General features: G+C 51.7%; 1 pseudogene; it reads left to right on the top strand.

The window, feature by feature from the left end:
• LOC100982348 (guanylate cyclase D-like) overlaps nucleotides 1–21,187 on the top strand; it is a 38,017-nt pseudogene extending 16,830 nt beyond the window's left edge.
• The last annotated feature ends 1,149 nt before the right edge of the window (nucleotides 21,188–22,336 follow it).

The following is a 22,336-nucleotide window of genomic DNA, read 5'->3' as shown; positions in this document are numbered from 1 at the left end:
TCCAGTGAGATAACTAATTTTTTTAAAATGTAGCTCTTTGAGAAGGAGAGAGTGAGTAAGGTACAAGAGAAAGAACACTGACATTAAAGTCAAAAGGCCTGGGTTTCGGGAGGCAGAAGTTGTGGTGAGCCGAGATTGCGCCATTGCACTCCAGCCTGGATAACAAGAGCGAAACTCTGTCTCGAAAAAAAAAAAAAAAGGCCTGGGTTTATATTCATTTCATTGTTCAATGCAATTAGATGAGAAAATTAATTTTGGAAAGGAAGAAGAAATATACATAATTCCAAATGATAAAATAATTCAGTGGGGTGCCTGGTGATAAATTAATATAAAAGACTTTAGTTTGAAACTCAGATCCACCACTGTGTGCTCCTTGGCAAGTTATTCCACCTCTCAGATCCTTTGTCTCTTCATTTCTGAAATGGTGACCTTCCATGCAGAGGTGACCTTGGAGTTGGCTTCATGTCCTTGTTGGTGTCTCAAGGTCAGCAGCTGTCATGCTCACCTTGTAAAGCTTGTGTCTCTGCTTTTGTTGGACAATACAAAATAGGTGCATTTCAGGGGCTGCTGCCACTCCCTACCTTGCAGACATTTGGCTGAGAGATGTGGCATTAATGGAGGTTGGATGTGCATACCTACACACACACACAACACACACACACACACGTGCACACACACACACGCACACACTCTCACATGTTCAAGATGCTGGATTTTGACAAGCATGGACCCCTTCACTTTGACCATCATTGATTTGCTTCTCTTACTGACTGCACTCTGGGAAGGTGCAAACCACACTGGGTAAGGTTCTAGTAAGTCTTCCTAGGAAAACTGCTGCCAGATGTCCTGTAAGGTTGTTGTTGAAGATGTAGTTTATGATCACACATAAGGGTTCTCATACAAAGAACTAAGAGGCTTTTCTCTTTGCTTGGCACTAGGAGTAGTTGTATTTCTTTTGAGCAATTAGTTTAATGTTTCATTGTCTTATGGACCCCATGGATTGTGTAATCTATATTTCCCTCTTTGCTTTGTTGCTAGGAAGCTCATATCCAAAATGGTGACCAAATTCTAGCATGGATTTTGCATACAGATTTCACTCCTAGATTTACCTTTTTTTAAAAAAAGCCTTTACTCTCCTTTGGTCCTAATATCCTCACACGTTTATTATTTTATTGTGTGGTACTGCTTTTATTCTTCTTCATCATTAAAATTTCGGAGGAACAAAGTAGAAATAGAGACAGATTATACGTATAAATAATCTACATATATTCTTTCTATCTATCCATCCATCCATCCACCTACCCTTCCATCTGTCCATCCATCCATCCATCCAACCATCTGTTCATCCATCCATCCATCCATCCGTCCATCTGTCTGTCCATCTGTCCAACCATCCATCTGTTTGTCTATTATCTATCTATCTATCTATCTATCTATCTATCTATCTATCATCTGTCTGTCTGTCTATCTTTGAGAAGAACAAAGAATCTCACAGCATTGTTGTGAGACCCAGTGCAATAGGGTTGTGTTTGTTAACCATAATGCTGTGCTGGGTACAGGCTCCTTTGCAAAGTCCTCTTGCTGCCTGCCCACCCCACACAGAATTAACCCGTTAATCTGGCACAAAGCTGACTGCACTTTTCCCTTGTCAGAGCCACCATCCCCCTGTAATTTACATATCTATTCCCCACAACAATGCAGCTCCTTCAAGCGGGGATTCTGTTTGGTGCATTTCTGTGGCCCCAGACTCCCAGCTGAGGACCAGGTGTGCTGACCTTCATGGATGACTTGGCATTTTTGTTCCATTTTCAGTTCAAAAGCATCAACCAAGGCAAGAGGACCAGTGTTGCTGACTCCATGCTGTGGTTGCTGGAGAAATATTCCCAGAACCTGGAGGACCTGATTCAGGAGCAGACTGAGGAACTGGAGCTGAAGAGAGAGAAGACAGAAAGGCTGCTCTGTCAGATGATTCCCCCGTGAGTGGCCCCTGGACTTGAGTGTGCCTCTAGCCTTAGCTCTAAGCACAGGGCCTGGAATATAGTGGGTGCTCAGCAGATCTGGATTCCATGAATTTATTCAATTCACTCATCCATGTTTATTTATCTAACATTTTTCTTATGCAGCACATTATTTTGTTTAGTTAGTTAGTTTAGTTAGTTTTGTTTATTACTATTATTTTAGATACAGGGTCTCACTATGTTGCCCAGGCTGGCCTCAAACTCCTGGCCTTAAGTGATTCTCCTTCCTCAGCCTCCCAAAGTGCTGGGATTATAGGCGTGAGCCACTGCACATATTTTTATAGAGCCCTCACCATGTGCCAGGTACTCTGTTGGGCATGTGAGTAGAATTTCTGCTCTCTCACATCCTTGGGAGCAAGGAGCTGGGCACAATGCTTCCCCCACCCCAATATCACTTCAGAGGAAGTCATGTCCAGAGAGGGCAAGTATTCACTCCAGGGCAGTCAGCACCGCAGCGGACTTGAACCAGATCTGCTGATGCTCAACACAGTTTCCTCTCAAATATCCCTTCCTAGCCTCCAAACTGTCAAAAATAGACCCTCATACCTTATGTGTCTGGCCCCTCCCATCCCTTCAGGTCTGTGGCTGAAGCTCGGAAAATGGGGGCAACTGTGGAACCAGGGTATTTTGACCAGGTTACCATATACTTCAGTGACATTGTGGGTTTCACCATCATCTCAGCCCTGAGTGAACCCATTGAGGTGGTGGGCTTGCTCAACGATCTCTACATGCTGTTTGATGCTGTTCTGGGCAGCCATGACCTGTATAGGGTGAGAATACCAGGAGGCTGGCATTCCATTCCTCCCTTTACTACTGTGCCTTGATGGTACAATTACTTCCATTCATTTATTTATGTATTTATATCAGCTAGCTATTGCTGTATAATAAATACCCCCCCAAACTCAATAGGGTAAAATGATAAGCATTTATTATTGTTCACAAACCTATGGGGCCACCAGAAAGTTCTTCTGGACACACTCATACATCTGTGGTCAGCTATGGGTGAGGTAGCAGCTCTGCTGATCTCAGTTGGGTTCTCTCATGTCTCTGGAGCCTTGTGGAACTCAATTCTGTTCCACAGTCTATCTTCCTCCAGCAGGCTAGTCCGGGATTGTTTACATGATGTGGCAGGGTTCTGAGAGAGAGGACAGAAGTACACAAGGCTCTTGAGATCTAATCTGTAATATGGGATCAGGCATATTACAATTTCTGATGTATTCTATTGGTCAAAATGAAAGACTAGCTCAGATTCAAGAGCTGAGGAAACAAAGTCCACCTCTTGATGGAAGAAGCTTCAGAGTCCCATTGCAATGGGGTGAACATAGAGGGGGTGGAGGATATGGGCCATTTTGCATTTAATGGACCACAGTGTTTACTTGTCCATTGTCCATCTATCCATCCCTTTACAATCTTATCAGCAGGCTCTTCTGTGCCTGACCCTGTGCTGGGCATGAGCAGACAGATGACTCAGCTCCCAATCCTATGCTCAAGGAGCTCTCAGTCCTGTAGGTAAAAGATAATGACCCGCAGTGAAAGTAATAATCCTGGGAGGCAGAGGAGGCTGAGAGGGCCCCAACCCAGCTAGGGGTAGATGTGTAAAGAGCAGGGAAGACTTCCTGGAAGAGGTGCTGTCTTCCCAGCATTGTCCCGTCTGGGAGTGGCAGTCCTAAGCAGGCAATGGGGGAAAAATATGCTAAAGCCTGAGGCTTCAGAGGGCCTGGTGAGTGTGGCAATGCTGAATAAGCTGGGCTGGCTGGACAGGAATGGGCCAGGAGTGGGGAGTTGGGGGCACTGGAGAGAACAGCAGAGGCCTCAGCAGGGCCTTCAAACCCCTCCCTGTGCACCTCTCAGTCCTGGGTTTGAGCCCCAGCCTGGCCACCAGCTTCTGTGTGGCTTTGGGCTGACAGCTTCCCCTCTCTGGGCCTCTGTTTCTTTGACAGTGAACAGGAATGGTGAGCACAGTCCTGGGGGTGTTCACGGAGGATGGGAGGATCCTGTCCCCCATGCGCAAGTGGGTGTCAAGCATGGAGTGTGAGAGGTAGTCACCTCCTGCCTGCCACTCCTCCACTCTACCCATGCTGTGGGGACCTTCCAACCCCAACCCTTCTCCTCGTTCTGATCCAGGGGGTCTGGGGGCAGCTTCAGACATGGTAGGGAAGGTACGGAGGGAGGTCCCAGGAAACAACACACCAAGGCTCTATTGGCCTTAGCCCTAATTTGTGACTCACCAGCCCTGTCCAGCCACGGCCCTCCACAAAGGCAGAGGCAGGGGAGGGCCAGGCCCTGAGGGCTGAAGCCAGATTGAAAAGGATGCCTTGGGAGGAATTTTCCGAGGACACGATGAACTCTTTGAGATGCCAGACAATCTGCTGATAGCATTATTTATAGTACCCCAACAACAATAATCACCAACACTTATTGAGTGTTTAGTGTATACTGGATGCTAGTATTAAATGCTTTATATGTATCAGCCCATTTATTCAGCAAAACAATTTACAAGGTATGAAGTGGTACTGCTAATTTATATATGAGGAAAATGAGGCAGCAGAGGCCAAGTGGCTTATTCGTTAACATCATCCTAGTGGGATCTGAGGCCAAGATTTGAACCTGATTATGCTGGTCCAAAGGCCCTTCTTCAGGGAGGCTCACCATCCCCATGACATAGACATCCTCAGGATAAAGCTGTGGGTTCATAATGGCCCACAAGCCCTCCAGGAGCTGCCCTACCTACCTCCCCAGTTGTGTCTCCAGCCGCTCCACCTCTGCAGGCCTCTGGATCCTCACACATGCCTCGCTGTCTCTAGCCACCAGGCCTTGGGACCTCTGTTTCTCCTCCTGGAGCAGCACTCTCCCTCCTCTTCACCTAGCTCCCTCCTGGCCGTGTGTCTGGTCTCGGGTTAGCCTTCTCCCCCTCCTAGATACAGTTAGGGGCACCTGTTTGATGCTCGCATAACTCCCTCTACATTGCACTTTATGTTTCCACACTGAATTACTCCCCAGTGGCCGGCAGTGTTCAGCACATCATAGATCCTCAGGAAATGTGTGTTGAGGGAATGAGGAGGACATTGAGGCACAGAGAGGGAAGTGACCCACCTAAGGTCACACAGCTGGCCGGCAGCAGAGCCAGGACAGGAACCTATGGCATCCACCATGGTGCTCCATCCACTGCACCATACTGACCGACACACACCCACAGGGACCTGCACCACTGACACCCAAGGGTGCAGCTTCCCTCCTGTTCCCCACTCAGGACCTTAGATCCCCGCCCTGGCCTGCGGTTCCAAGGTGTTCCTGAGTTTCCCTCTTGCCTCCAGAGCCACCCTGGCCCCACAGCCCCAGGAAAACATTCCTCATCTCATCTCGCTGAGCCCCACAGCTTTGATCTGCCCTGAGTCACCCCGGCCTTATGTCTTCCTCCACTGCTAATCTTTCCTCACACATGTGTCCCCTGGCTCTGAATCATCCCTTCTCATCTGCTCTGAACTCTGGCCAGGAGGTCTGCATCTTTCTGGCAGAATGAAATGAAATCAAACAAGGCCCACACAACCCTCCAGATGTGGGGAAAGAGGAGGCCCCTTCTTCATGGTGTGCAAGCGTCTCTCATCACTCACGCCATCCACCTTGGTTTCCCCTTCGTCCCCAACAGGATCTGGTTACTGCTCTTTAATCCGGTCTGGGTTGGGAGGCAGCCAGACAATCATTTCCTGGTTTTGCAGGGGTCTGCAATTCCCTCCCACGCTCGCTGAGTGTGCACTTTCATGGACATGACTCCAGAGCGGAGCCGCTGGGGACTGTCACGGAGGCAAGGCCTCAGCCCCACCTGTGGCTCAGCCAGGCGTAAGTCTTGCCCTGGCCCTACTGCCAAGCCACCCTGGGCACGTCACCTCTCTGAGCCTCAGTACTCCACTTATAAAACAGGGATGAAAGTGTCTCTGGTTTAGGATTGCTCTGCAGATTAAGGAATGTGAGAGAAAGCACCATTGGTCATTTAGGCACCACCTTAACCTTGAGCACCTGCCACATGCCAGATGCTGAAAGCACAGAGGGAAAGGGCAGCATTAGTTAATCACCTACAGAGGGCTAAGTTGGCTGGGGAAATTTCACAAGTGATCTCATCTAACCCTTTCAGTGCCTGTCAGGGGTATGGATTACTATCTCTACTGTACAGATGAGGATGCAGGCACAGGGAGGGTAAATGACTCACCCAGGGTCACACAGCAAGTCAGTGGTGGGGTTAGAATTCACATCTGTGTTTGATAGTATGGACTCTTTGCTTGCACCTCTCCCCTGGCTGTTTCTCCCATCTGTGAAGGGAACCACTGCCTCACTTACAGCTGAGAGCCCACTATGATAGGCAGCTTTGAGTACATCACCTTTACGAGTCCCCGGAGAGCATGCCTGTGCCTGGTCATCTTTCTGTCTCTAGGGTTAAGGAGTGAATGTTAATCACCCTGCATGTTCCCTTCCAGCTCAGGCATCAGGCAGGTCAGCAGCTTAGAGATCAGCTTTAGCAGATCGGAGAATGTGGGCTGGTTGTGTGGCCACTATGAGGCTTTCTACTCCTCCCCTCTAGTCTGGACTGTGGGGGCACACATCTGAGGCAGGGCTGGGTCCCCAGAGCTGGTGCACCGTCCCTGAATCACAGCTGCACACCCAGCAGGCAGGGTGGGAGCAGAACCTCCTCAAAAGAGAGAGAGAAAGGGCCCAAGCCATGTCCATCAAGAGGCAGCATAGTGCACAGACTCTGGAGCTGGACTGACCAAGTTCAAACCCACGCACTGGCTACAAGTGACCATGGCAAGTGACTTAATGCCTCTGACCCAGTTTTCACCTATAACATGGCCTTAGTAATAGTACCCACATCCCCGAATTCTTGTGATGATCTAATGCGTTCATAATTGTAAAGGGTTTGGAACTGTGTCTGGCACATAGTAAGCACTATACAAGTATTTAAGAGGCACTGAGTCCTTTTTCCAGTCTCGCCAATCAAGTAAGGCATTCCACCTCCTGCGGTGAGGAAGAAGAGAGAGAAGGGAAAGCCAGGAGTCTCTCAAAATTTTCCCTCCTGGGGAGTGGAGTAGAAAATCTCTTTTGTGGAAAGGTGCACAGCTTGGGGCAGCCCTGCCACCACCCCCGCCACTCTTACCACCAGCCAATGAATGCTGGGTGGACAGCAGCAGGCAGGCCGCAAGGCGAGAGAGCAGGCCACAGCCCAGAGGAGGGAAACATCTTTCTCACAGCTGGGGACTGGGAAGATTCTGTGCCCTAGATCACGTGTGAGCGGGACCGATGGAGGGGTGGGATTTCAGCAGTTAGAGACTGGGGATAGCTTTTCAGGCAGAGGGACCTGGCAGACGTGAGCAAGCAGTAGGTGTCTCTTGAAATGGTAGAAAGGGTTTCTGTCTGGCTGAAGCATGGGGAACCAGAAGCAACTGTTAGAAAACGTCAGGAAATCCTGCAGATGAAGGAGGCCCTTGATAGCTAGGCCAGGGGGCCTGAATTTTAAGCCATGGCCATAGGGAGCAAATTGAAGTGCATATCAGAGCGGAATGTGATGTGATTAGGGCAGATCACTTTTTGGTGGTGAGGTGGAGGACAATCGGGGTGAGGGAGAGATCGCAGGGTCGTGGGGGCGTTGGTAGTGGGGCACAGCCCACACTTGCATGTTGCATGAGAAATTTTTTGAATTACAGCGCCCCCTAAGGGCTGTGGAGCATCACGATTCTTGTGTACCAGGCGCTAAGTGCAGAAGTGCCTGGCAAGGGAGGCTCTGCCGCCCAGGCCCAGTGAAGCCAACATGTACTTGCTGTAGGAGGAACAGTGCAGGAGCCGGGAAAGACTCAGAGGGTAGAGTCACTGTCTTCACCCTGGCAGGCTTGGCCTGTGGCAGGGGAGAAGGCTATGCTTCATTCACATCTGTGTTCCAAGCACCTAGAACAGGGACTTAGGAACAGAGGAAGGTGCTTAGGAAAGGTATATGGGTCCAGTTCAGGGGGTGGAGCTGGAACCAGCCGGTGAAAGGCAGGTTTTAACTCAACTCAAGTTTTGAAAATCAGAGTTGCAGCTGGGGGTAGTGGCTCACACCTGTAATCCCAGGACTTTGGGAGGCTGAGCCAGGCAGATCACCTGAGGTCAGGAGTTCAAGACCAGCCTGGCCAACATGGTGAAACCCCATCTATACAAAAAATACAAAAATTAGCCAAACATGGTGGCTCACGCCTGTAGTCCCAGCTACTTGGGAGGCTGAGGCATGAGAGTCACTTGAACCCAGGAGGCGGAGGTTGCAGTGAGCTGAGATCACGCCACTGCACTCCAGCCTGGGCAACCTTGGTAGAAAGAAAGAAAGAAAGAAAGAAAGAAAGAAAGAAAGAAAGAAAGAAAGAAAGAAAGAAAGAAAGAAAGAAAGAAAGGAGGAAAGAAAGAAAGAGGAAAGAAAGAAAATCGGAGTTGCCTAAAGAGAGAAGTGGCTACTGAAGAAGGAGAGACTTTCCTATTGAGGGATGTGAGTGGGCAAGGACAGCAACTGGGGTGGGGGAAATTGGGTGGGTGACCAACAAAGCACCTTCCAGTTAGGAGATTCCAAAACCGTGATGATGAGGAGGAGGACGACAGCAGCCTCTGTGTATTCAGCACTGGTATGCCTGCTTCTGTAAATACTTCACCTCTAACATTCATTCCACATAAGAGGAAACTGAGGCTCACCCAGGTGAAGTCGTCCAGGTAAATGGCAGGGCCAGGGCTTGAACCTACATCTGTCTCATTCCAAAACCTACATTCTTTCCAGTACACCTTTGGAAGGCCAGCAGGGTTTGGAAAATTGGAGGCGTCCTCTAAATATATACGGTCCTCTCCAAATTAATCCCTGATCTGCCAGTATGGCCTTGAGCAGATGGGGTACCCAGGTCTGCCACCAAGGAGCTCGTGGACTCAGGCCAGAGACAAAAAAAAAAAAAAAAAGCCACTGTCACCTGGAATACAGACAAAGGTGATCTGAAATGTACAGATCCAATCGTTGCTAAAGTGCTTGGCACTGGAGGCCTGGCAAAGATGGCACTGCGGGCCAGAGACCCACGGGGCAGGTTGGGACTCCCAAGAAGCAGCCATGTGTAGCAGAATGTGTGGTGGGCCAGCGAGGATATGTTCTCACGCTGGATTGTGAAGGCTGTGGTTTCTAGGTGGAGACCACTGGGGACGCCTACATGGTGGTGTGGGGGCTGCCTCAGTGCAATGGGAGTCAGCATGCGGCCGAGATCAATAACATGGCTCTGGATATCCTTGGCTCTGTGGGTGACTTCTGGAAGAGGCATGCACCCAACGTGCCCATTTGCATCAGGGCTGGCCTGCATTCAGGTATGGGCTAGGGGCCTCCAGGGTGAGGGGGCCACATCCATCTCCCAATCTTCCCTGGGGCGCTGGCTGAGACGCCTCCAGTGGCATGCTTCTGGATGTCTGAGATTCTAAAACTCTATAGTAAAAACATTTTATGTTTCTTTTTCCTTACATTATTTTGAGGTCCTAATTATGTTATAAATAAGAGAGTCTGGCCAGGCACGGTGGCTCACGCCTGTAGCCTGAGCATTTTGGGAGGCCCAGGCAGGGGGATCACAGGAGGTCAGGAGTTTGAGACCAGCCTGGCCAACATGGAGAAACCCTGTCTCTACTAAAAATACAAAAATTAGTTGGGCGTGGTGGCGCACGCCTGTAATCTCAGCTACTCGGGAGGCTGAGGCACAAAAATCGCTTGAACCCGGGAGGTGGAGGTTGCAGTGAGCCAAGATGGAGCCACTGCACTCCAACCTGGGCAACAGAGTAAGATTCTGTCTCCAAAAAAAAAAAAAAGAGAATATGTGATGCTGATAGTCTGATGGAAGAGGCAGGACAGAAACCTTCTGTGGTCATGCAAACAACCAAATGATTGCTGGGATGGGTCTGGGAGAGCCCTCAGAGTCATGAGTATACCCTTCCCATGTCCCTACTCCTTCCACCATGGTTCCCCTCGCCTGCAGGATAAAGTCCATTGGCACTGCCACCACAGCCCCGCCACTGCCATAGCCTCTCCAATCGCATCTCCCACCACTTCCTGCATGGCCCTCCATCCACACTCAGCTGTGTGCAGTTTCACACACACGGGTTCCCTGCCTCTGTGCCTCTGCACCTGCTGTTCCCTGCCCACTCATTCTCTCATCCCTCAAAACAGAGCACATGTATCCTCTTCTCCAGCAAGTCCCCTGGGCTGGGTTAGAGGCCCTTTTTGGTGCTGGCACAGTCCTGGTGCTTCTTTCATCACAGCCTTGATTGCAGGTTACACATCTCTCCCCACTAGGCTGGGAGCTGCCCAAGAGCAGGGAGGGGCTCTGATCTATCTACGGCCCCTCACCTCCAGCACAGAGCCTGGCACAAGCATCAGCTCCTCTCTGGATGTCATTGGAGACTCCAGTTAGCTTTATCCTCACCCCGCAACTGGAGCCCAGGACGTGCAGTGGGGAATGGCACGGAGGGTAGAGAAGGGTGAGGCTGTCACTGGGCTCTCTCTCTGGTCCAAGACCTGCTGGAGCTCACTGGGTACATTCGAGTTTCAGGGCCCTGTGCAGCAGGGGTCGTGGGTCTCACGATGCCTTGGTATTGCCTCTTTGGGGACACTGTCAACACGGCTTCCCAGATGGAGTCCACAGGGCTGCATGAGTATCTCACACTTCTATCCTGCCCGGAGAGAGACTCTTTCAGTAACCTGTGCGGCCTGGCTGTTTAATATAGTTCTTGGTAACCAAATCACCACCTGGTGGTGGCATACCCTAGTTTTCAGGAAAGCAACTACTATGTTGGTGCAAAAGTAATAGCCATTTTGGCATTAAAACTAATGACCACGCCATTCTCCTGCCTCAGCCTCCCGAGTAGCTGGGATTACAGGCGCATGCCACCACACCTGGCTAATATTTTGTATTTTCAGTAGAGACAGGGTTTCATCATGTTAGCCAGGATGGTCTTGATCTCCTGACCTTGTGATCCACCTGCCTTGGCCTCCCAAAGTGCTGGGATTACAGGCGTGAACCACCAAACCCGGGAGGCTGAGCAGTGAACCGAGATCGCAAAAAAAAAAAAAAAAAAGAAAAAGAAAAAGAAAAAAAACAGCTAATGGCTAAAGCTGCAATTACTTTTGCACCAACCTAATAGAAGGAGATGATATATGTCATTGGCTCTTTTAACTTTCCACACAATATTTGTGGTGATCTCATGAGGGCATTAGCAGAGAAAACAATGACTCAAGAGGCAGGAAATCTGGGTCCTAGCCCTGGCTCTGCAACTGGCTTGCTTAGTGTCTTTGGGCAAAATGTTCTTCCTGTAGGCCTTAGTTTCCCCATTGTACAAAGAGGAGACCCTTTAAAGTGTTTTTTTTTAATTGGTCACGTGCCACCTCCTTTTATGCTGGGGCAGTCCTGACACCACCGTGAAGACATCCCCAGCGTTTTTGGCCCTTACTGGCAGCAGGAGCTACCATGATGGCTTGGCTAGAGCAGCTAAGATGTTGAAGCGCCAGGTCCTCTGCCTCTGGCTGTGTAGGTAGTTGCTCCTTAATGTTCAGGGTACATACATCCTGCATAACTGGACGCTATGGCTCTACTGGGAAGTCCTGCTCTTAAAAGAAAACTAAAAACTGTGTATCTTCTCAGACTCAGCCTTCACAGACTTGCTTACAAGTAGAAATTATGTTCCTAGGGGTTCTGACTCCATCGTGAGTTCCCCTTAGCACTCAACCTATGTAATTTGCTTTGCCTCTGGGTCTCTTTTAGTGTTCCAACAATTTAGAGGGACAAGAGGCCCAGAAGAAGGGTATTGCATAAATCATCACTATGTGTATGATTGATTGGATTGATTGGAACTGCAGTCATTGCAGCCTCTTAACGATTTTACCAAATACTAGGTATGCTGTCACCAGGTGATGATCTGATGACTGCCTTTCTTCTCAGCATACAGAATTCATGTCAGCCGAAGCACTGTCCAGATACTGCTCAGCCTTGATGAAAGCTACCAAATTGATATCAGAGGTCAGACTGAGCTGCAGGCGAGAGAATTTTGTGGTCTTTGTGGGAAAAGTCTCCAAGGATCCAGTTTCTGTGGGAAGCAGGAAAGATTCTTATCTGACTGATGTGGCTGCCCAAGTTGGGGATGTAGCTGGTCACCTTTACATGCCCTCTATGCTCTCCAAATTCTAAAGAAACATTGCTTCCTGGGAGCCATCTTGCTCCTTGTGAGAGGAAAGGCCAGGACAGAGAAGTCACTTCTCCTGATGACCTATCTGTGTAGCACACCAGTGTACAACACACATCAAAATATTTATCACTCATAGTAATAATGAAAGGAGCATCGTTGTCCCCATTTTACAGTTGAAAAAATTCAATTAAAGAGGCAGAGTGGCTTGTCAAAGTCACATAGCTCGTAATTCAGATCTCATGGCTCCAAAGCCTGTGCCTTCTCCATAGCACTGTTGGGCTCCTGCCCATCCCTCAGAACCCCAGATCAGACATCACCTCTCACTGCAGCCTACCCTGACCCAGGAACACTCATCCTCCTCCTCTTTCCCTACAAACAGTGACTGCCATGCCTTCTCTGTGTACCCACCAGCCCCAAGGCCAGTTCTCTGCTGTTACAGTGTAATGTTGGGTTGTTAATGCTCATGATTACCTCAAAGGCAGAGAAAGGTCTGTAACCTGTGCATTCTCTCTCAACATTATCATTCTATAAAGGCAATGGTACAGCATTCCTTTCAGTGACTTTTCTTCCTACCCCACCTCCTCTTCCTCAAATTCCTAAGCTGAAGCCAGGTCTGGCAGGGAGACCGGAGCAATCTAGCTTAAAGGCCTGATGCACTGGGTCCCAGAAATTCGGTGCCATATGGGACTCACTTCATTACACTGTGGAATGTCGGTGCAGGAGGGTGCAGCACAGAGACGGGCAGCAACTTGTTCATGATCACACAGCCTGTGAAGGCCAGCAAATGTGGAATCCTTTGCTCTGGATGGCTGGGGTTGGGGAGAGTGAGCTGGAATAAGTCAGAGCAGATGTGTCTTATTTAGGGGGGTGAACACTGGGCGTCCTGAGGAATGGATGACTTATGCCAGAAAGGGACACAGAGAGTTGTGGGGAGGGCAGAGAGGCGTGGAGAGGGCAGAGTCATGGGGAGGGCAGAGAGTCGTGGGGAGGGCAGAGAGGTGTGCGGAGGGCAGAGAGGTGTGGGGAGGGCAGAGAGGTGTGGGGAGGGCAGAGAGGTGTGGGGAGGGCAGAGAGGTGTGCGGAGGGCAGAGAGGTGTGGGGAGGGCAGAGAGGTGTGCGGAGGGCAGAGAGGTGTGGGGAGGGCAGAGAGGTGTGCGGAGGGCAGAGAGGTGTGGGGAGGGCAGAGAGGTGTGCGGAGGGCAGAGAGGTGTGGGGAGGGCAGAGAGGTGTGCGGAGGGCAGAGAGGTGTGGGGAGGGCAGAGAGGTGTGCGGAGGGCAGAGAGGTGTGTGGAGGGCAGAGAGGTGTGCGGAGGGCAGAGAGGTATGGGGAGGGCAGCATGCCAACCTTAGGCTCTTCAGGCTGGCCCAAGGGCTCCAAGGACAATATTCATCCCATAGAGCCCTGGCCCAGGATGGGACATGGAACCTCCAGCCCAGCCAGCCCCAACCCTCATGTTCTCAAGCCCCCTCGCTCCTGACCTTCAGGAGCTGCACTCCCACCCCAGGGGAGGCCACCATACCAGGTCCTTCCATTGTGAAGGTTGGAGAGAATCACAGATAGTGAGATCTTAGCACTCTAGATCTGCTGATCACAGGGCTCATGATTCTTTTCTCTCTCTCTCTCTCTCAATCTCTCTCTTCTTTCTTTCTTTCCCAGGCTGGAGAGCAGTGGCACGATCTTGGCTCACTGCAACCTCCACCTCCCAGGTTCAAGTGATTCTTATGCCTCGGCCTCCCGAATAACTGTGATTACAGGCATGTGCCACCGTGCCTAGCTAATTTTTGTATTTTTTAGTAGAGATGGAGTTTCTTCACGCTGGCCAGGCTGGTCTTGAACTCCTGACCTCAAGTGATCCACCTGCCTCAGCTTCCCAAAAGGCTAGGACTATAGGTGTGAGCCACCACGCACTCGGCTGGGTTATTTCTTTAACAGAGAAATATTAACTTATTTAATCTTTACAACTTTGTGAGGTACTGAGGCAATGGAGGCACAGAGAAGTAAAGTAAGTTGGCCAAAGTCACACAGCTAGGAGGCAGCAGAGCCAGGATTTCAATCTCCAGGCTCTAGGCTGCTCTCCATGGAGCTGTTGAATCACACATTTTGTCCTTGCTCTTCAGCTTGAGGAGGTTTGCATGGGGAGGGACCTTCCCATCCCCTTCCCTCTCTCTTCCAAGGGAAGGGCATCGAAGAGACCTACTGGCTGGGGGGAAGGCAGGCTTCCCCAGGCCCCTCCCCGCACCTGTGGACATCAGACCTGGGTGAGTAAGAGAGATTTCCCAAAAAGCTTGGACGCTTTTGTTTTGCATTTGGTATTTGTTATTTTTCTGATTATAAAAGTATTTCCCGCCTAGTGTGGAAAACTTGGAAAATACAGAATTCTTCAAATATTCAATAATCCCCATCTTTCTACTCCTGGGAGGCAGCTGCTGTTAGCACTTCAGCAGGGCTCCCACACACCTGTTTCTCATGTGCTTGGCGTGCGTGAGGTCATGTGGCCCAGATCACTTCTCATCCTGACCTGTGCCCTCAGCTCACTGTCCTGAGCACCTTCCTGTATTGTTCAGAGTACTTTATAAACATACCCACAGTAGGCCAGGCATGGTGGCTCATGCCTGTAATCCCAGCACTTTGGGAGGTCGAGGCAGGTGGATCACCTGAGGTCAGGAGTTCGAGACCAACCTGGCCAACATGGTGAAACCCCGTCTCTACTAAAAATACAAAAAGTAGCTGGGCATGGTGGCGGGTGCCTATAGTCCCAGCTACTCAGGAGGCTGAGGCAGGAGAATCGCTTGAACCCAGGAGGCCAAGGTTGCAGTGAGAGGAGACTGGGCCATTGCACTCCAGCCTGGGCGACAAGAACAAAACTCTGACTCAGAAAACAAAAAACAAAAACCATAAACATACCCGCAGTGACTGCATCTGGATTGCAACATGTGGACACTACAGGATTGCAACATGTGGACACTCCAGGATTTGCAAAGCCTATCTCTATTTCAGAGAATGCAGAATCTTTCCATTTTGAGCTGACTACAGGTCATGATTTGGTAAACATTATCATGCATTTATTGCTATTCAGACTATTTCTGCAGATGAGGAATTTTTAGATAAAAAGAGCACCCACATTTTGGGGGCCATGTGAAGCAGATTCTCAGAGAGCTTGTGCCTGCTTGGTGGTTTGTCTCTTCCCTCTGTCCTCTGTCCCCTAGAACCCATGTCCCTCACTGAGGGCAATATGGATGGGGTTGGGGAAGGGAGAAAAGTTAATAACATTTTACTTCAAAGTGCTCTTCCCTACCCACTTCCACCCCATCAGTGGGCAGGCAGTCTGCAGAGGGTCGGAGGGCAAGGGGCACAGGTGTCGCCAATTGCCAAGAAGGTCCCAGAGACCATAGAGGCTGACTGGCTGATTGCACTGGTAGGGAGGCTGAGCCTGGGGAAGGGCAGGGCCCCACCTGGAGTGCTACATTGACACCACATCAGTGCCTGGGCCAGAGCTCAGGCTTGCTGTCTCCCTGCCCAGAATGCACCCTTCATCAAAACTTCCAACGGGCTCTGCTCAGTTCTTCCAAGATGCCCCCCCCCCACACCCAAGGCCACCTCTTCCCATCCTCAAAGACAAGCAATATGGGCTTCCTGGGAAGGGACCACAGTTGGAGCAGCCCAGGCTGAGCATCCTCCAACCAGGCGGGACTGATGTGAACAGGGCAGGTCACAGCAGCCTTTCCCCTCCTGCAGTTGGGGGGCCAAGGCCTTGGGACCCCAGGGAGCCTGGGGCACAGCGGTGCCTCAGGGCAGGAGTTGCTGCCGTTCATCTGAGTTCCCCCTTGCCACACACATCAGGGTCCAGAGGGGCTCCCAGCAAGGGGGAGAGGGAAAGAGAGTGAGTGCGTGGGCAGACGCCAGCATAGGATGGCGAGCCTCCCGGGGTGCAGACACACAGGGACACCCTTTTCACAGGGACATGCCAGCCTCTTAGAGGCAGAGCCAGCTTGTGCTGGTAGAAAGGCCTTCACACGGCTGGGGCCCTTCTCCTTTGCAGAGTGATGGATGGCCTGCGGGACAGGCAGCATGATGTGAACGCAGGGCTCAGGCCTGGCCCTGACTGTTGTGTGGCAGATCTTGCTCTTGTCTGGGCCCGTTGGGCTCTTCGGCTGGACTCGGTCCTCAGCTCCCCCGTGGCCCTCTTCTCCCTTCCCTTACGTGGAGGGCCTCTCCTCCCGTTCTCCTCCCTGTGTCCTGAGGAGTGAGCCCTCCTCTGGCCTTGCCTCCCTACCAGCGCCCACCCCACTGCTCATCTCCACTCAGAGCTCAACTTCTCAGGAGCTGGTGGCTGCCGCTGACTTCACTTCCTCACCTCCCACTCCCTCCTCGGCCCCCGCAGTCTGACTTCCACCCCCTCGGGCCAGAGGGCTCTTCGGAAGGTCTCCGGTGACCTCCGTCCATGTCACCAGATCCGGGGGCAGTTTCAGTTCTCAACCTGACTGCTCAGCAGCGTTCGCCCTGCTGCCCTCCTTTTCCTAAAAACTCTCTTCCCTGGCCTCCTCCTCTGGCACCAGCTCATCCTCCCCTTCTTGGGGCCTCCCTCTCTACCCAGACACTAATGACACCCAGTACACGTCTCGGGCTCCCACCCCACTGGGCACCAGGCTCCCGTAGCTCTGGCTGCTCACTCAATGGTTCCTTCTGGGGCTTCACAGCACCACGGATTGCAAAGCTCCAGCAACCCTTGAAACCTGGTCCTCCAGCATCCCCAGTCAGACAGCCCAACACCATCCCGAGCTCCTGGCGTCTCCACACCTACCCCTATCCATTAGCAAGTCTGGAGCCTCCAGAGCCTCTGGGGAGGCAGGTGGGAGTCCTTGCCCCCTCCCAGGCCCCAGGCTCAGATCCTGCACACAGGATGTGTGTGTGCCTAGCAGCCCCCACTCCATCACACATCCCTCCTCCGGCTGGCTTCTCCACCTCCCTGCACCCACCCTGGCCCAAGCCACCACGCCTCTCAGGTGGCCCGCCGCAGGCTCCTAGCCAGTTCCCTTCCATCCATCTCTACCCGGCAGCCAGAATTATCTTTTAAAAATACAAACATGGGCCGGGCGTGGTGGCTCACGCCTGTAATCCCAGCACTTTGGGAGGCCGGGGTGGGCAGGTCACTTGAGGTCAGGAGTTGGAGACCAGCCTGGCCAACACGGAGAAATCCCATCTTTACTAAAAACACAAAAATTAGCCAGGTGTGTGGCAGGCGTCTGTAATTTCAGCTACTTGGGAGGCTGAGGCATGAGAATCGCTTGAACCCAGGAGGCGGAGGTTGCAGTGAGCGGAGATCGTGCCACTGCACTGCAGCCTGGGTGACAGAGCAAGACTCTGTCTCAAAACAACAACAATAACAAAAGTGACAGACATGATGGATAGGACAGGTTGCTGCTTCTAAGCCTTCCAGGCTGTCCCATTGCCCTAAGACTAAGCAGCCTTTCGTGCAGCCTCCAAGGCCCTGAGCTGTCCAGCCAGTGCCTGCCCCTTGGCCCGGCCTCTCCTGCCACCTTCTGCTGCTCACCACCTGCTCACGGGCCTCCTCGCTGTCCCTAAAGCACACCATGTTCTTCCTACCTCCGGCCGCTTGCTCTTGCTGTTCCTGTACCTGGAATGCCCTTTCTGTCATCCTGGTCTCAGTCAAATGCTGCTTCAGTCAGGAGGTGGCACAGGTCACACACTCTAGATGGGCCCTGCTGTCACCCTGCAGCTCATTTCCCAGCGTGGTGGCCCCCACAGCACTGGTAACTACTGACACTTCTTTTTTGCCAGTTGACGGAGCTTGCCCTGCCCATGTAAGACTCAGGAGATCCCGGACCACCAAGACATCGGCACATCCGTCCATCGGTGCTCAGCACCCAGGGAATGTGACCTCTTGAGTCTCTTATGCACCAGCCGCCTTCCACCAAGTCCCCTGCCCCGGTCTGTCCCTTCAGGCACTACTGAAAATCCCAGCTCCCAGCCCTCACCCTGCCCATCCTGTCTCAGAACCCGGAACCTGCAGATCCGGCAGCCATTTGTCATCCTGCGCCCCCTCAGCTGATGGCTTTTCTGGACAGAAACTTTAGAAAGTGCCAGAAATGTTTTCATCTTCTTGGCTTAGAGGGAGAGAGGAGAGCAGAGGTTAGTCGCAGTGGGCACCACCTGATGTGGGAGCCTCCCAGACCTCCAGGCAGGCAGGGGAGGGTCTCCGCACCTCAGTCCTGCACATAAGCTCACCAGGTGCACACACTCGTCATGGGTGTGGAACACCACGTGCCCCTCTACTTGTCTGGAGATGAGATCACAGACAGACAGACAGACACACACACACACACAGAATCTCTGCAGGAGGGGCTCAGGACAGGACAGGCTGGATAAGAACTTGTCTTGGAGCCGCATTTACAAAGCAGTTACCAAATTTTTGCTTGCACTGTATGTTATAATTTGATTTTTATTTTTTTGAAGCCAAGTTTCCTAAAAATGTTTTTATCCCCACTTTATGTATTTCCCATATCTGCAGAAGTGATTTATCTTTCTATCTGGGGATTTTGAGGAGTCTGGTGGAGATCGGGGGAGGGAACAAAGGGCCCCCCCATACCCCCCGCAACCATGTCTTGGGGTAGCCACAAACTCAAGCAGCAGTGCCCACAGAAGCACTTTTCGTCAGACATCACAGAGACACTCCACACAGTGGCCCCCTCTCTCCTCTGCCCCCGCAAAACAGGCGCAAAAACCTCCCCTGCCAGCCAGGTTGCTGCGAGACCCTGGCTGTCCCTCAGAGCCTGGCTTTCTTCTCTGGGTAACGGCAGTGACCCAGCTCCACCCTGTTCCTGGCACCTGTGGGCAGCAAGTGAGAAAAGGAAAGTGTGTAGGAGTCCATGGTCCCTACCCTGGATCTGTATATTACCTGGGAGTCACAGAAGCCCTCACCATGGCCTCCCAGCCGCCCAAGGTCATGTCCTGAGTAGGGGTGGAAGCTGGGGTAGTTCCCCATCTCCTAGGAGGCCACTGTACTTGAAGCCACACCTGCAGATGAATCAGCAACGGCATGGCCTTGGAAAAGACACTTCACCTTTCCCAGCCTCAGATCCCTAAAGTTCAAGGCAGGGCAGGTGGCGTGTGCCCATGGCTGGGCTGCTCGCGGCCCAGGAGCACGAAGGAAGTGAAAGGAGCTCCCCGTCAGCAGGGTGGGGCTGTAAAAGCTACGACTGTGGCTTTCAGTGGTCGCTTTGTGATTCTTGTTTCTCCTTTTTCTCCAGAGACCCTTAGTAAGACTTCATAAACCAAGAAATCAGGGCAGACTTTGCCAAAGCCCGTCAGGACACGGCAGGGACCCAGAGCTCCGGGAAGACCTTGGCCAGGCCCTGAGTAGAACGGTGTGGGGCAGGTGCCTGCACCAGCGCAGAGCCTCCTGTGGATACCCCTTCCCCCTCCCTGCTCCACTTCCTTCAAAGACTTCCTTGCTGAGCTCCCTGGTGGCCAACCTGGTGCTTGTTACTAAGTGCCCAGAGTGATAGTAATTGATGCATTCCCATAAGAATCCTAGAGTTGAACTTGCCTCTCAACACCAAAACAATAAAAATAGAAACCCTCCCCTCCTTTCACATGGTGCTTTGTCCTCGGCAAATGGTTTTGATGCAGAGAGCTCATTACCACGAGAGCCGACCCTGAGGAGCCCTGTGCCCACTGCTGGCTGCAGGGCCCAAGGCCCAGGGGGAGGAGGTCATTTGCCCCAGGTGGCACAGCTGCTTTGGGCAGAAGCAAGGCTGGGACGAGGAAGAGAAGCCAGGCAGACGAGGGCTCCAGGCTCAGCTGGCCTCCCACTTGCAACATATCTGTTTTGTCATCTCTAAAAGGGGCATTGAGAGGATTCAGAGCTTCTAACACAGGGCCTGGCCCATAGGAAATGCTCAAAGTGCACTGCCTCCTTCCCTGCCTCTCCTCCCCAAACCAGCACGTTGCCTCCTTCCCTGCCTCTCCTCCCCAAGGCAGCCTAAACCTTCAGGTGTCTGTGAGCACTGTGTCAGGAGTCCAGGTCTTGGGACACAGGAACTCAGAAACTCAAGATGGAGGAGGGAAGGTGAGAATTCCTCAGTTTTCAGGAAAATGAGATGAGAGTTCTGTCTTACAGAAAAAAAGAAAAAAAAGAAAAAAAAACCCAACAGCCAACTTATTAAATTGGCTTCCAACATCAAAGAGTGCTCACCAAATCCTCGCGGGTGATTTCAGAGCAGGCAAGATCAGGCACACGTGGAATTCATTTCCCCAACTGAGGGGAGAGGGGCGGGGCCAAGTGGGCAGGTTAAGCCCCAAACAAACTTATCCTTTCCTCAAAAGACCCCTTAGGAGGGGGGAGCTGGCACGAAAACTTTGAAGTGGTGGTTGTTGGGAAAATGTTCTGCCTGAGGGCTGCTGTGCCCACAGATGCCAGGGTGCCCCTGTGTGTGTGTGTGTGTGTGTGTGTGCGTGTGTGTGTAAGAGACAAGAGGTATGTAAGGATGTGATGGTGATTGTAGAATTGGCTTTGGGAGATGCCACTGCCTGTCCCTACCTGTGCAACTTTGGGCCTAACCTTTCTATGCCTCAGTTTCCTGAAATGCAAAACGGAGCCAGTTACTCTTACATCCCATATCATCATGAGAGTTAAATGAGAGGACTGTGGAAACACCACATCTGACCCTGCGAGCCTGCAGGAGTGTTGAGCAGGGAGGATCTGCACGTGTGTATCTGTGGAATGTGCCCATGGCTTGTGTGTGATTGTGTCTGTGTGTGTGGGACAGCTGTGGGGTGGGGTGGGGGAAAGGGACAGAGATGTGGCCCTGGTTTCTCCACAGGCCCTCTGGGTGGCCCCCTTTAGGGCTATGGATTTTCTCTCGGGGCTCTAGTTTCTTCATCTGTAAAATGAGTACATGGTCTAGGTGACTCCTGAAGCCCCTCTGGGTGCATAGCTGTGTGTCTGCCATGAGCATCCATGAGCATATGCATGGGTTTGTGCCCTGGCACCACAGCTGGGCAGGAGGAGACTGGAGCTCAACCAGGACTCCCCTTTCCTACTGTGGACTGAAGGCCTGTGTTCTCCGCCCACATTCCTATGTCGAAACCCCAGTCCCAATGTGATGGCTTAGGAGGTGGGACCTTTGAGAGGTGATCAGATTATAAGGCTGGAGCCCTCACAAATGGGATTAGTGCCCTTGTGAGAAGAGGCCAGTGAGCTAGCTCTTTCCACCAAGGGAGAGCACAGCAACAAGGGGCCATCTGCGAACCTCTAAGAGAGGCCTCACCAGTGCCAGGCCCTGACGGCACCTTGATCTGGGACTTCCAAGCTCCAAAACGGTGAGAAGCAAATATCTATTGTTGAAGCCCTCCAATCTGTGTTATTCAGTTACAGCAGCCCAAGCTGACTAAGACACCCGCCAGGAGCCAAGTGGCCCAGGCTGGTCTGTTGGCGCCTCTAGGCCTTCTGTTCCTCACTGCACAGGAGGGTCCAGGCCCCTGCCCTAACTGCCTTATGAGGCTGCTGTTAGATCAAGGAGGCAGTGCGTGTGAACACATGCTCAGCTAAGAAGTGTGGTGCAGATGTGACTTGGGGGGTGGGGTGGGTGAACAGATCTGTGTGACCTTGTATATTTAAGTGGACACCAGAGCTGAAAGGGCCCTTTGCAGGCAAGTGACAGTGAGCCTGTGCCTGTGCCTGTGGACATGTGTGGGTTGTCATTGTGTCTGTGTCTGCATGTATGTGCTCATCTGTGGGCATCTGTGCATGTTGTCTGTGTATATGTGCATTTATGTGTCCGTGTGTTTCTGTGTACATGCATTTATGGCCTTGGTGTGTCTACATGTATGTGGCTTTACTGTGTATGTTATGTGTCTGAGCGTGTCTGAGCACCAAAATCTGGGGCAGTGGTACATCCCTTCCTGTCCCAAAATCTGGGGCAGTGACACATGTATCTGTGTGCATACCATGTGTGTCCATATGTGTGATGTGTGTCCAAGTACCTGTTGTGTGCATGTGTGCTGTTTGTCAGGGTGTGTCTAGATTCAGCCATGGGTCTTCATGCTCTTGGGCCCTCTGGAAGGCTGTATGGTGGGAGCAGCTCTT

This window comes from Pan paniscus, chromosome 9 (assembly GCF_029289425.2).
Source record: "Pan paniscus chromosome 9, NHGRI_mPanPan1-v2.0_pri, whole genome shotgun sequence".
Classification (NCBI taxonomy): Eukaryota; Metazoa; Chordata; class Mammalia; order Primates; family Hominidae; genus Pan; species Pan paniscus.
Note: the sequence above shows the minus strand (reverse complement) of the source record. Positions and strands in the feature narration are given on the sequence as shown.